We start from the raw sequence: 12,332 nt of genomic DNA on the forward strand, positions 1-12,332 counted from the left end.
ACAGCTCCTTCTCTACTGCCCGGAACCCAAATCTGATGGCTCCGTTGGCTCCGAAAGGGGGGGTAAAACCCCATGACACTTGATCACGGATCCCCCAGATCACTCATTCTTCTTCTTTCAATTCAATCTACAATTTTCAACCTGTTTACAGCGATCGTGACACGCGCGATTTCGTCAATCTGTCTTTTTTATGAAAAATCTCATCATCCTCTGCAACCATATCCTTTGCTTCATCTTCCATATCTTCCTGGCCAACCCCTGTATCATGGCCACTATTTTCTTCCAATTCTGGCAACTCATAGGTAGTAGATTCCTACCTTTTGAATAATTTGATTCTTTTCCCTGCTACTGGAAGTTTTATGGCTATCCCATCCTGCTCATTTAATGCATAAATAGCATTATCAAACACCTGTCTTACCACATACCGTCAAAACCATCTTTTGGAAACTTTACGCATGGCACTATGCTGGCTATCTAAACTACTATCATAAACCAATACCCAATCCCCATCTTGTATGGTTCTTGGTCTCAGTCTATGTCTTTTGTCAAACCGTTTCTTGTTCTGTATCCTTGCTGCCTTTAACTTTGCAGTTGTTGCCTCTATGTCTTCTGACTTTCTTTCCAATTGTCTAATGCATAAGGCCAACAACTCCTCTCGATTCAACTCCTCCTCCCAAGGTAACACACTCCATGTGACTGTTATCTCTTCTATCGGCATGATAGGTTTTTGACCATACATTAATTCTGCAGGCATATATCCTGTAACAGCACTATGATTTGTTCTATCAGTCCACAAAGCATAAGGGAGCAATCGTGGCCACTCTTTTACCTTCTCTCCACATGCTTTTGCCAATGCCTTTGTTGGGGGTAAAGGCACCTCCGCCTAGCCACCCGTGTATTACTACACTGACCGTCACTGCCAATGCACACTAAAGGTGGCGGGCGCCTGTCACCGTCACTTTATTCTTTATTCTTTTAGTGACAATTTGAATAAAGGAAGGCCTGGTCACACATTGTGGCTGTTGGAGTTCCCATTTCTTGTCTCTCTCTTTCTTGCTCTTGCTCTCCCACCATAGTTCTTGCGTGCAAGCTTCGATCCTTCTCACCTTTCAACTGGTATCAGAGCTCGACTTTCTGACTCTTGAGCTTGGCTCGTGGCATTCTCAGCTTCCCATCAACTCCCCACTCGCATTGGGTCTCCTTCCCGGCAGCCATAGCTCATTCTCTTGAGCTCCCGTCACTCCCCGGCTTCCCGAGCTTCTTCCCGACCTATTGAGACACCATCAGGGCATTGACATTGAGGTATTGATTCATTATTTTAGAGATTTATTTCAGTCCACATGTCTAGGTAATTAGGGTAGCCACCATTGAAGCTTCCAATCTTCATATCTCTTTGCCACCATTGGTTGTGGGCTACTAGAGGCTTGTTCCAAGGCCTCTTTGGCTCATGTTTGAGCCCTCCAATATCTCCAGACTTGCCATGTGGACTAACAAGAGCAACAGTATCATCACGCAAATCTGTGCCTGATTCTGGATAGATTTCATTCAGTCACTTCAACTCCAGCTCTAGCTTGGCATTAAGCATTTGTTTGGGCTCCATTTGAGGCTTTTTGCACATGTATTGATACTTGGCATTGATCCTTTGAGATTAGGCATTGGTTTGGTATCTAAAAATAGTGTTTCAGAACTGTTATAAACAGTCTACAGACATTTGATGCTAGTGCTACATTCACAGTTTATGCCTATGCTTGTTTGGGCATGACTACATAACTGGTTTGATGCCTATTGCATCCTAATTGATTGGGGGATTGAAGCTACATGTCATGCTATGATTTTGGCCTGATTGTGGGGCTGAAAATACACAGTTTATAACAGTAAATGCATGATGAATACTCTTGGGCTAAAGCTATCTTTCATGCTTTGACATATGCCTATTGGTTTCAGGTGTATGTCTTGGGTTATGCTATGATGTATTGATCATCAAGGGACGACTTTGAGCTTGTCATTGAATCCAGATGCTTTTGTAAGCTTGAGCTTATTTCATCCCGCACTTATTGACATCGGTCTATGCTTGACAGTGGTCAGTGCTTTGACAGTTATATGCTCTTTGGGTACATGCTTACCCGATGCCTACGGCTTGATGCATTTGTCTTGGCACAGTGTACCATATACTTGTTGAGCTTTAGTGCTCTCTGAAGACTTGGCTTGGATTCTCATTTGCTATTCCGAAATTTTGTATTGGATGTCATTTTGGTTGTCAGATATCTTTATTGGGATGTATGTCTTACTCATGGATGCTACCTACAGTTGCTTTGTGGCCGTCATGCTCTTGGGATGCTATTGAGGCATTGTCTTTGTTACCTATATTTGGTACTTTGACTTAGTTTGATTGAGTTGTTGAGCTCATTTATCTGCCTTTTGTGCTAGTGGGAGCATCTTGTATGCTTGACCGACATTGAGCAGGAGGTTTATGCTATTTGAGCATTTTGCAAATACTTGAGACTTTGGGATCTCTTACACTTAAATATTGCATGGTTCGTGCACTGATATCTTGGAGTTACTTTTGACCTGAGCTTGGGCTTTGCACTCTTGTGAGCATACACCTACTGGTGTCAGGTCTTGCCAGTGTTATGTATACTTTGCCCTACTGTCCTCCAGGGGGTATCCCTACTCTCACTGATGGATGCTTTGGTGACATGTTTGGGTGTTTGCTTAGGGTCTTGATGACTATTTGGTGCTGATTTATGCCCATGTATGGCTGGTCATGTCTTGGCTATCATTTATTGACTTGGTGCAGTGATTTGGTTACATTTTTCTCGCCATTTTCTCTCGATTTTGGTGATTTTTTGTCATTTTCTGTAGTAAACAACAAGTAGTTTTGAACTGTCTGTAGTCTTTCAGCCTGCATTATGGTGAGTTCATCTGCTATTTTCAACATCATTAAGCTTGATGGTACCAATTACTCTTATTGGAAGAGCCAGATTTGTTGGCAGGTGTTGGTGCAGAAATCGCAGATCGAACCATTGAGGTTGAGCGGGCATCCACTTGCAACTATGCCAAATGAGGAATGGCTTGAGCTTGATGAGTTATGCAAGTCCACTATTGTATTATCTCTCACAGAACTGGTTCATTACAATGTATTTGAGAAAGAACAAATGGCTAAAGCAACTTATGGATCTGCGCATGAAGGAGAATGTGACTATGTCTGCTCACTTGAGCCAGTTCCATGCTATACTCAAGAACTTGACTTCGCAGGACATCACTTTTACAGAGGATGCCACTCCTCTTTTCTTGTTTGGTACTCTTAATGAGTCATGGGATGTATTCCGCACTGCATTATGTGCCTCTGTTGCTACCTTATCTGATGTTGAGAGTGCTCTTCTGCAAGAAGAGGTTAACCGTAAGAATTTGGATGCCTCTCGTGTGCCGCATGCTATGACAGTTAGAGGCAGGAATGATGGATATGGAAAGCATGGCAGTGGTAGTGGTCGTGGATAGGATTCTTAGAAATCTCGGTCCAAGTCTCGTGGGAAGTCACGTAGTAAATCCCGTGGCAAGAATGCAGGTGTTACTTGTCACCATTGTAGGAAAAAGGGCCATATTAGGCCACAATGCCATGAACTGTGCAATGAAAGACGCAAAGATAAGGGGAAAGACAAAGTGCAGGATAAGTCTTCTGATCGCAGCATAGTGCCTGCAAAGTCCAATATTAAAATTTAAGAAATCAATGTTATCCAGCCTGAGGATGTTGATGATGATTATATCCTTGCAGCTTCTTCTAATGCTTCGCAGATGACAGAGATACACTCCATGTATGCATAGTGTTTCTCTTGGACTCAGGTGCGTCCTTTCATGTGACACCTTTCCAAGAGTCGTTTCATTCCTATCGTATTGTTTCGGATTCTATGCGCTTGGGTGATGATAGCTCTCTTGATATTGTGGGCATTGGTGATGTTAGGCTGCAGTTTCCTTCTGGCAACAGTTTTGTTATGTAGGATGTACGTCATGTACCTGCTTTGACACGCAGTCTCATGTCAGCTGGATAGCTTGATGACACAGGTTATCATATATCTTTTGGAGACTCTGCATGGAAGATCACTCGTGGCAAACTTGTGATTGCAAGAGGTGCCGAGGCCTGGCAGCATCTATCCCTTGATTGTATCCGCTTCTTCCCTTCATCATGTTTTGTCTGTGGGTTCTATCCCACATGTATCTCTTTGGCATACCCGTTTGGGCCATATGTCTTTGAAGGGAATGAAAATGCTTTCTGATTTGCAGTACTTACCGCCCCTTGATTATGCATGTTTCGATTCATGTGAGCATTTTCTTTATGGCTGGCAGACTAGGTCTACGCATAAGAAGTCTGGTAGGCCATGCATGAGTGAGCCCTTGGCATTGATACATACGAATGTCTGTGGGCCCATGCCTTGTCAATCTATGGGTGGTGCAATGTATTTTGTTACTTTCATAGATGATTTTTCACGAAAATTTTGGGCTTATCCCATTACGCTCAAATCCGATGTCCTGGCTGTGTTTCAGAGATGGCTTGCATTGGTTGAGAACCAGCCTGGGTATAGTCTAAAATGCCTAAGGACAGATAATGGGGGTGAGTATGTCTCACGTGCTTTTGAGCAGTTATGTGATGAGAGGGGTATTAAGCATCAGTTGACCGCCCCCCACACCCCTCCCCAGAATGGTTTGATTGAACGGATGAATAGAACCATCCAGAAGCGTATACGCAGTATGCTCAACCATGCAGGCCTACCACAGAGCTTTTGGGCTGAGGCAGTTAGTACAGCTGTGCATATCATAAACAGATCACCTTCTAGTGGTTTGGATTTCCATGTTGCAGAGGAGGTATTGACTGGAAAACCTCCCTCTTATACGCATCTCCATGTCTTTGGATGTGAGGCATTTTGCCATGTGCCTAGGGACAAGAGAAGTAAGCTGGATCCTAAGAGTGTCAAATGCATTTTCCTTGGTTATAGAGATGAGATGGGTTACCGTCTCTGGGATCCACAGGCACGGAAAGTCATCTGTAATCATGATGTAGTATTCCATGAAGACAAGATGCATAGGCAGCTTGAGAGAGTTGTTGAGATCCGTAGAGTCATATTTCAGGAGGAGCCGAGAGCTCCGGCACAGCTAGTTGGACAGCCTATAGCTGCAGCATATGCTCATGGTCAGGGTGTTAGACAGGCAGCTAGGCAGGCAGCAGAGCTTGCCGTGAGACGGTCTGCTAGAGATAAACGTCTACCTGATAGATTTCAGCCCTCGATGCATTATGTCTTGGTTACAGATGCAGGAGAGCCTTTCACTTATGATGAGGCTATGCGCAGGGGTGACACCTATACGAGGGGATGAGCGCTTTCACTGGTTTTCCCTTGTGTGCATGTTGATGGGATGAGTGCCTTGAATTGTTCTCCATTAGCACAATGCATGTTCCTAAGAGCAAATTATTTTTCGATGCCTATGCTTTTGGACGTGAGATTTGCATGTGTGACCGTGGGTGCAACCGTACATGGGTGATACCATAATATTCATATGTCAAGTGCTAATGTCTATGTGATTTGATTATTTAATAAAATTTCAATAATTAGTTGATTTATTACGACTGATTGTATTTATTAAGTCAATTATTTTTCTAACATGATTTTTTGAATTTTTGATAGTTAATCTATAGGCAAGATAAATTGGATATGCATGGCAAGCACAATTTATTCCAAAGACTTCTTCATTAAATTATTTAAATAGACACACAATTTTTTATTCTAAGGTGTGCACATATCTTCTTTGTAAATATTTATTGATACTTGAGATTTTAGTATATATATTAATGGTGTGCAAATCAGATGTTGGATGCGTACGTAGTGAGCGCCAGAAGGTCCCCAAGAACAAATAACTCTACTTTAAGCTCAAAAAACAAGAAGATAGACTTGCACAAGATGAGACAAAAAGACCAATTGGGTACAATATCCCCCCATACCTTATGTGAGCGCTTCACAATGCATATATTTATAAATTTATTCATCTCAAAGCTCAAAAATAGCCCATTTTTACAATAAGCATACTTCATCTTTTGTGTTTACTTTTGTCCAAATAAATAATAAAGCGGTTGGATGGCCCAAAAGTCGAGCTATACCCAAATACAATGTCCAATAATGAAATATTTAAATCATGTGCCCATGTGCATACAAAATAATAAATATTTATCAAGAGCTTCAATAAATAAGCGCGCCTAAATTGATTCCCTAAATGCATGCATTGATTCCTTAAATTGTTCCTGTACGTCTGTAAGCGCGTGTAACAGGAATTATCTGCGCATATACACGCGCCATTACACGTGCTGACAGACGCACCACGCAAGTATAGAAAAATTTAAAAAAAGTTGTGGCTTTCTTTTCAAACATGTGCTTTCCTGCGTTTTTTGCAGTTCGAGCTCGACATCACTACTCATGTCTATATATCACTTCATGAAGACAATGAGGCAAGGAAATAAGAGTAAAAAGAGGACATGAGGAAAGAAGAGCCAAAGAGTAAAGAACAAGAACCAAACAGCAAGGAAGAGAACAAGATTCAAGCAACTTACCAAGGGAAGGGAGAAGGAGGACAAGGAGCTTGCAACCTAGCCGCCACCCATTGGAATAAGCAAAGAAGGTGAGTTCTTCTTCTCTCTCTCAATCTTGTTTGCTTTCTCTGTTTGTTTGTCTCTCTCTTCACATGCTGGATCTTGTCATCTATAGAGGTTTTTTAGCTTTGTTTTTTAAGCAAATTTGAGAAGAAATGGTGCGACTGTGCGCGTCTGTCAATGCGTCCAGATGACAGTGTAGACGCGGAAATAGATGTGATGACAGACGCCCACAGAGATGCGCTGACAGATGCCCACAGAGATATAGGTGTAGACGTGCACAGAGACGAAGGTATGGATGCTGTATGTAATATGTTTTATCTGCACATGGTAATATGATTTTTCTTGTGTAGATGTGGAATCCTAGATCCTCCAGCATCCCATTCAACAAGGAGCAATTCATGGGGGAGATGACCAATTATCTTGGTCGCCCTCCCACTGTAGATGAGGTTTTCAATGTGATGTCTGGGACACCTATCACATCTTTGCCTACACAGGGATCAGTTGAGGTACATGTATCGGCCAAAGCACGTGCATCTGCAGAAGCACGTGTATCGAGTGAGGTAGAGGGTAGTGCACATCGAGGGAGGAGGGAGAGTGATGCGGGAGGACGAGGAGGTCGAGGGCTTTGTGGGGGTTGCCTAGGTGGTGGCTCTCGATCACCCTCACCGAAAAATGAGAGAGGTGAGCCTCCACAAATGTACTACTCTATCACTGATGTTGGTGGTATCTTGCATGACTTTGAGGGGAGGAAAGTGATAGCCTACTTGAGGAGTGCCGTACATGCCACATACAAAGATTGCATGATTCCCTTCAAGCACCAAAAAAATGGTTTGTGGCAAGAGGTGCTACGGGCAGTACATAAAAGGTACCCTAATCTCGAGAATTCAAGATTCTCAGATGATTGGGGACGGTCAAAGGTGAGAGGCGCGCTTCATAACAAGAGGTCTCACCTTATGACGCGCGCCAAGGAGTCATTGCGGAGACAAGAGCAGGGGCGCCCTGGATATGGCCAACCACCCAATTGCCACCGCAAGGAGTGGAAAGAGGCCAAGAAGAGAGCAGCGGAGAAAATGACAAGTTGCCAGCATGTAGAGGCACGACGTATCCAAATGGCAACCATGGGATTGTCGCATTATGGATCAGGTGGTAGGGAGTCATGGGAGGCTGAGTTTATAAGCATTATTTGATTTTTTTTAAATTAAATTTTGTAATTTATTTCACTTCATTATGTAGTGTGTTTTAATACGTTGTATGTTCAAATTGTTTTGTAGTATCATATCGTTGGTAGGATGCCTACTCGTAGAGAGGTAGGCTACCATCAAGGTCATAACCGGGCGTCCACTTGGCAGCATTTCTACGAGGAGGGACTCATCACGGAGAAGCAATATAATCGCGCCATGAGGATTCCACCACCAGAAGAGGTATGTTTTATTTTTTACATAAAAAGTATAGATAACTCTAATTTATTGTTTGTAATGGTATTTATATACCTTAATCCTTTGTGTAGGTGAACCCTGATATAGTTGAGGATAGCAAAGGGGGGGACTAGCAGTAGCGGTGGCCACAACGGCAGCGGCACAGGCAGTGGTGGTGGTAGCGATGATTATGCCTCTTCTAAGGAGATATAGAGGAGCCCCATGCATGCATGCCTCCCCTTGGCTTGTAATTTTCATTTTTGATATGTATTACTTTCAGCTAGTGCTTGCGACCATGACGTCACAAGCACTAGAACTCATAATGTAAAAACGTTTCATCTATATATATGAAATTTCGTGTGCTATATACATTGTTTTGTTTTCAGTATCCAATCTTTGAAATAATCTTTCTCTGTTTTCCCTAAGCATACAATTTGATGTTGATGGGGGGGGGGGGGGGGGGGGGGGTCTTTAGTTTTTTTTTTCATACCTCTATTTTGCACGTCTATCAGTGCGTCTAAATTGCAGGATAAATGCGCGTCTATTCTCGTCAAAAACTTTCAGAGTAAACGTGGTTTTAGACGCGTAGATACACGCTTGTATAAACGCACAATATGAATATGTCCACTTTTTTATAAATATGATTATATATTTACGTAGTGCGTTTATACGCGCGTCTATAGGGGCGTCTAAGTGTCGTGTAACTCTGATCATAAGCGCGCTTTTAGACGCAATTTTGTAGACACACAAATAGACGCGTTAATAAACGTGCTTGACATTTTTTTTCACAATTTAAATATTGTGTCTACAAGCGCGTCTATGGAGCCTTTTTGTTGTAGTGATAGTTTTACGGAATCCACCGCAAAACCTCACGGAATCCACCGTGGTCTCACGGAACCCACCGTGGAATATGCCTCCTAGCATCAATTAAATATATTTTTAAAATATTTTATAGTTCTCAGTAGTTATGAGTTATACAACCAATTGTAACTATCGATTCAATTAACTCAAACTCTTTTACGAAAAGAGTGATTGTAAAGGGTCTATCTTTAGGCGAAGTAAGATTCATTTTAATAATATACATACGGTATGGAAGATATGCCCACTCTATGTATAAGGGAAAATTGTATCCAATAGTGTCGTTGAATTTTTCTTTACTCTTCTTTCAGTTTATTTTGAGTCTTATGAGACGTGCTTTCAATTTTATAAGAAAATGAGAGAGAGGGAGAACTTTTTATGCTCGCTACGAGTAAGTTTCGCATCTAATCTGTGTAGCAGTATATGAAACATTTTTTCTTCCATCCATCATGCATCACTTAGAGTTCCACAAATATGGCTAATTGCATGAGGTACAAATTTGACTGCAAAAGAAATCCACATGTTGGAGAGTGGTGGGTTTGTTTTACAAAAGGCATCATAATAAGTGGATGTTAATGAGGGCTCACACAAATATCAAAGTAGTGTTTCACAAGTCATAGGAAAAAGGATAGATTCAGCATAAGCTCTAGATGCAATTGTAAAGGACCACACAGTGTTGAAGCCCTTTAAGCATGAGCTTTTCAAACTAGAGACACCTAACTCAAGTGACTTGTAGGAGTGTTATTATGTGCGCATTGCAAAGAACCCAACATCTAATTGCTAGGATTTCAAAGATCATGTAGTAGAAGGAAAAGCATATTTGTTGTGCAAGTGCTTGTACTATGTGTATCTCCTATATCTCCAAGTGTTTGGAATGGATAAATATGTAAACATGTTTATACACCAATCCATCCTTACAAAAGAAAACTTGTACCTCATGTTTGGAAGTAAAAGAACATTTCTAGCAATGCCCATAGTGTGAGCAGCAAAGCAAAAACTATGCTACCTCTTAGCAAAAATGCATTTTATTTCATTGAGAAAAATACAGTCATAGCTCACTTGGTTAGCTAAGGTTAAAATTTTAACAAGCTTTTGGTGATCTCTCTCCTAGTTTTGGAATAACAACACACTTGCCAGAAGTCAAAGTAATATAAATGTGGATCTGGATTGCTTGCATGAATTCTATTGTATTAAAATCATGGGGGAGAGAGAGAGAGAGAGAGAGAGAGAGAGAGAGAGAGAGCTTAGTAAAGAAATGTTAAATTCGATGCAATGCATGTCTATCAATATAGAGTGATTGCATGAATGTTTCCATGTTGCCAACGAGAGAGAGAGAGAGAGAGAGAGAGAGAGAGAGAGAGAGAGAGAGAGATCTTACAAGTAAAGAAATGTTAAATTTGATGCAACACATGTCATACCCTAATATAAGTCAAGTTCTATGATTCTAGAATGAACACATGAATGTTTACATATTACATGAGAGAGAGAGAGAGAGGGAGAGAGAGAGAGAGAGAAAGAGAATCAATGATACGACAGAGTGTTATTCACACACACACACAGAGATTTGATGACACAACATGAAGAATAGATTGGGTGTAGAGAGAGAAAGATAGAGAGAGAGAGAGTGTGTGTGTGTGTGTACGCACGATATGTGTGTGAAAATTCCTTATAGAAAATGAAATTTCTTTACATAATAAATTAGAGAGAGAGAGAGAGAGAACCGTTCACATGACATAGAGTGCTATTCATGCATACACACACACACACCCAGACATACACAGAGAATTGTTTGCACAACACGAGAGAGAGAGAGAGAGAGAGAGAGAGGGGGGGGATGGCAGATAGAGATAGATACAAAGAGAGTAAAGCAATAGGCAATTTGTGTGTGTATGAGAGAGAGAGAGAGAGAGAGAGAGAGAGAGAGAAAGAGAGAGAGAGAGGTGTTCACATGTAGAGAGAGAGCAAGGGAGAATGAGAAGGAGATAGGTGAGGAGAGAGAACAATGAGCAGAGTAGCTGTGTCCACAGAGGCAAATAGGGAGGGAGAGAGCAAGGAGCATATATATATAGAGAGAGAGAGAGTGTGTGTGTGTGTGTATGTGCATGTGTGTATGTGTATGAAGGTAGTGGTGAGGGCGATGATAGTGGTGGTATCGGTGAAAGCGGGAACAACTTGAATATGGTAGAAGTGAAAATGAAGATGGATATATCTAGGAGTGGAGTAAGTGAACTATGTGGAACAAGATTAATGAGGTTGCCCACAAAAGCTCATTCACAAAGCTGGCTTCGTGCCCTTCCCTAATGGTTTCCATGTGGAATTGGTAGTCTGATTTGGAAGATCCAAGGATTAATGGGTAATAAATTAGCATGTTAAGAGGTTTGATGTTAATTCTCTTGGAAGCAATGCATCTTGGGTGACTTTTGTCACCCTTCTTCACAGGTGTATGTCAACGGCCTTGTCGAGCATTGGAGTTTCAACCTGTTGGTTGACAGGTTGATCAGGAATCGGGATGTGAAGGAGGAAGCAATGCATTTCCAGGGTGTCTTGGGGTAAATTACTTCGGCCCGAGGTCCGCGACGCTTATGTGGTGGTGGAGGTTTATCATCGAATTGCTGGAGAATTCACAGTAATACACATCAAATGAAAGGAACGAAGAAGATGATGCCTGGGTTTTGCCTGTGATGCAAGAATTATATGCTGTTGTATCGGTTTATAAGTCTGCTGCCTCGCAAGGAAAAGCAATGCAAATAAAGTGAGTTTAGCCATGATATTTTTCTGCTCCTGCTGACCTCAGAATGGGAATTCTAACTGATGTCTGTTTTTGGATGAGTTTGGCAATCAGTTATGCTAATTAGCGTGTGCATGTTTCTGATCATATTGTAATTCAGTTCCAGGCGACTATTAGGATTTATCAGATTGCTTTTGAGGCTATTTTCACTCTTGAGCTTGGGTTTTAAAGGACCCTTACTGAGAATTATTGACAGCAAGGTAGAGAGAATGATTTATGAGCCTGAACTACATGACAATTTTTGTACTAATAAAATCTACTATGGTTCAAATTGAGTAGCTTCACTACCGGAGGTGTCCTAGAGTGATCCAGGAAACATAACTTTGATTGCTGACTTCTCACTTACAGAAGTCATGGCAGCTTAATTCTAGTGTTTTTAGCACATTGCTATGATGCCTGCACAAAAATGATAACTCTCAGACAATCACATTTAAATTGATAAATGATATTATCATTTCTACCTTTTATGGTATAAATGTCTGTTTCTGTGCAGCAGCTGCACCTACGACAGTAGACACAAGTGTCCACTTCTAGCTAACGTATCTGCCCCAGGGAATCCTTGAACCAGACATCTCCACCCATAATGTCTTTGCTTCAATGGGATCCAGATGATTGAATGGAGTAACAAGGAACTCAGATG

This window comes from Lygodium microphyllum, unplaced genomic scaffold, assembly GCF_053477565.2.
Source record: "Lygodium microphyllum isolate KBCC unplaced genomic scaffold, Lygodium_microphyllum_v1.1.10 scaffold_64, whole genome shotgun sequence".
Taxonomy (NCBI): domain Eukaryota; kingdom Viridiplantae; phylum Streptophyta; class Polypodiopsida; order Schizaeales; family Lygodiaceae; genus Lygodium; species Lygodium microphyllum.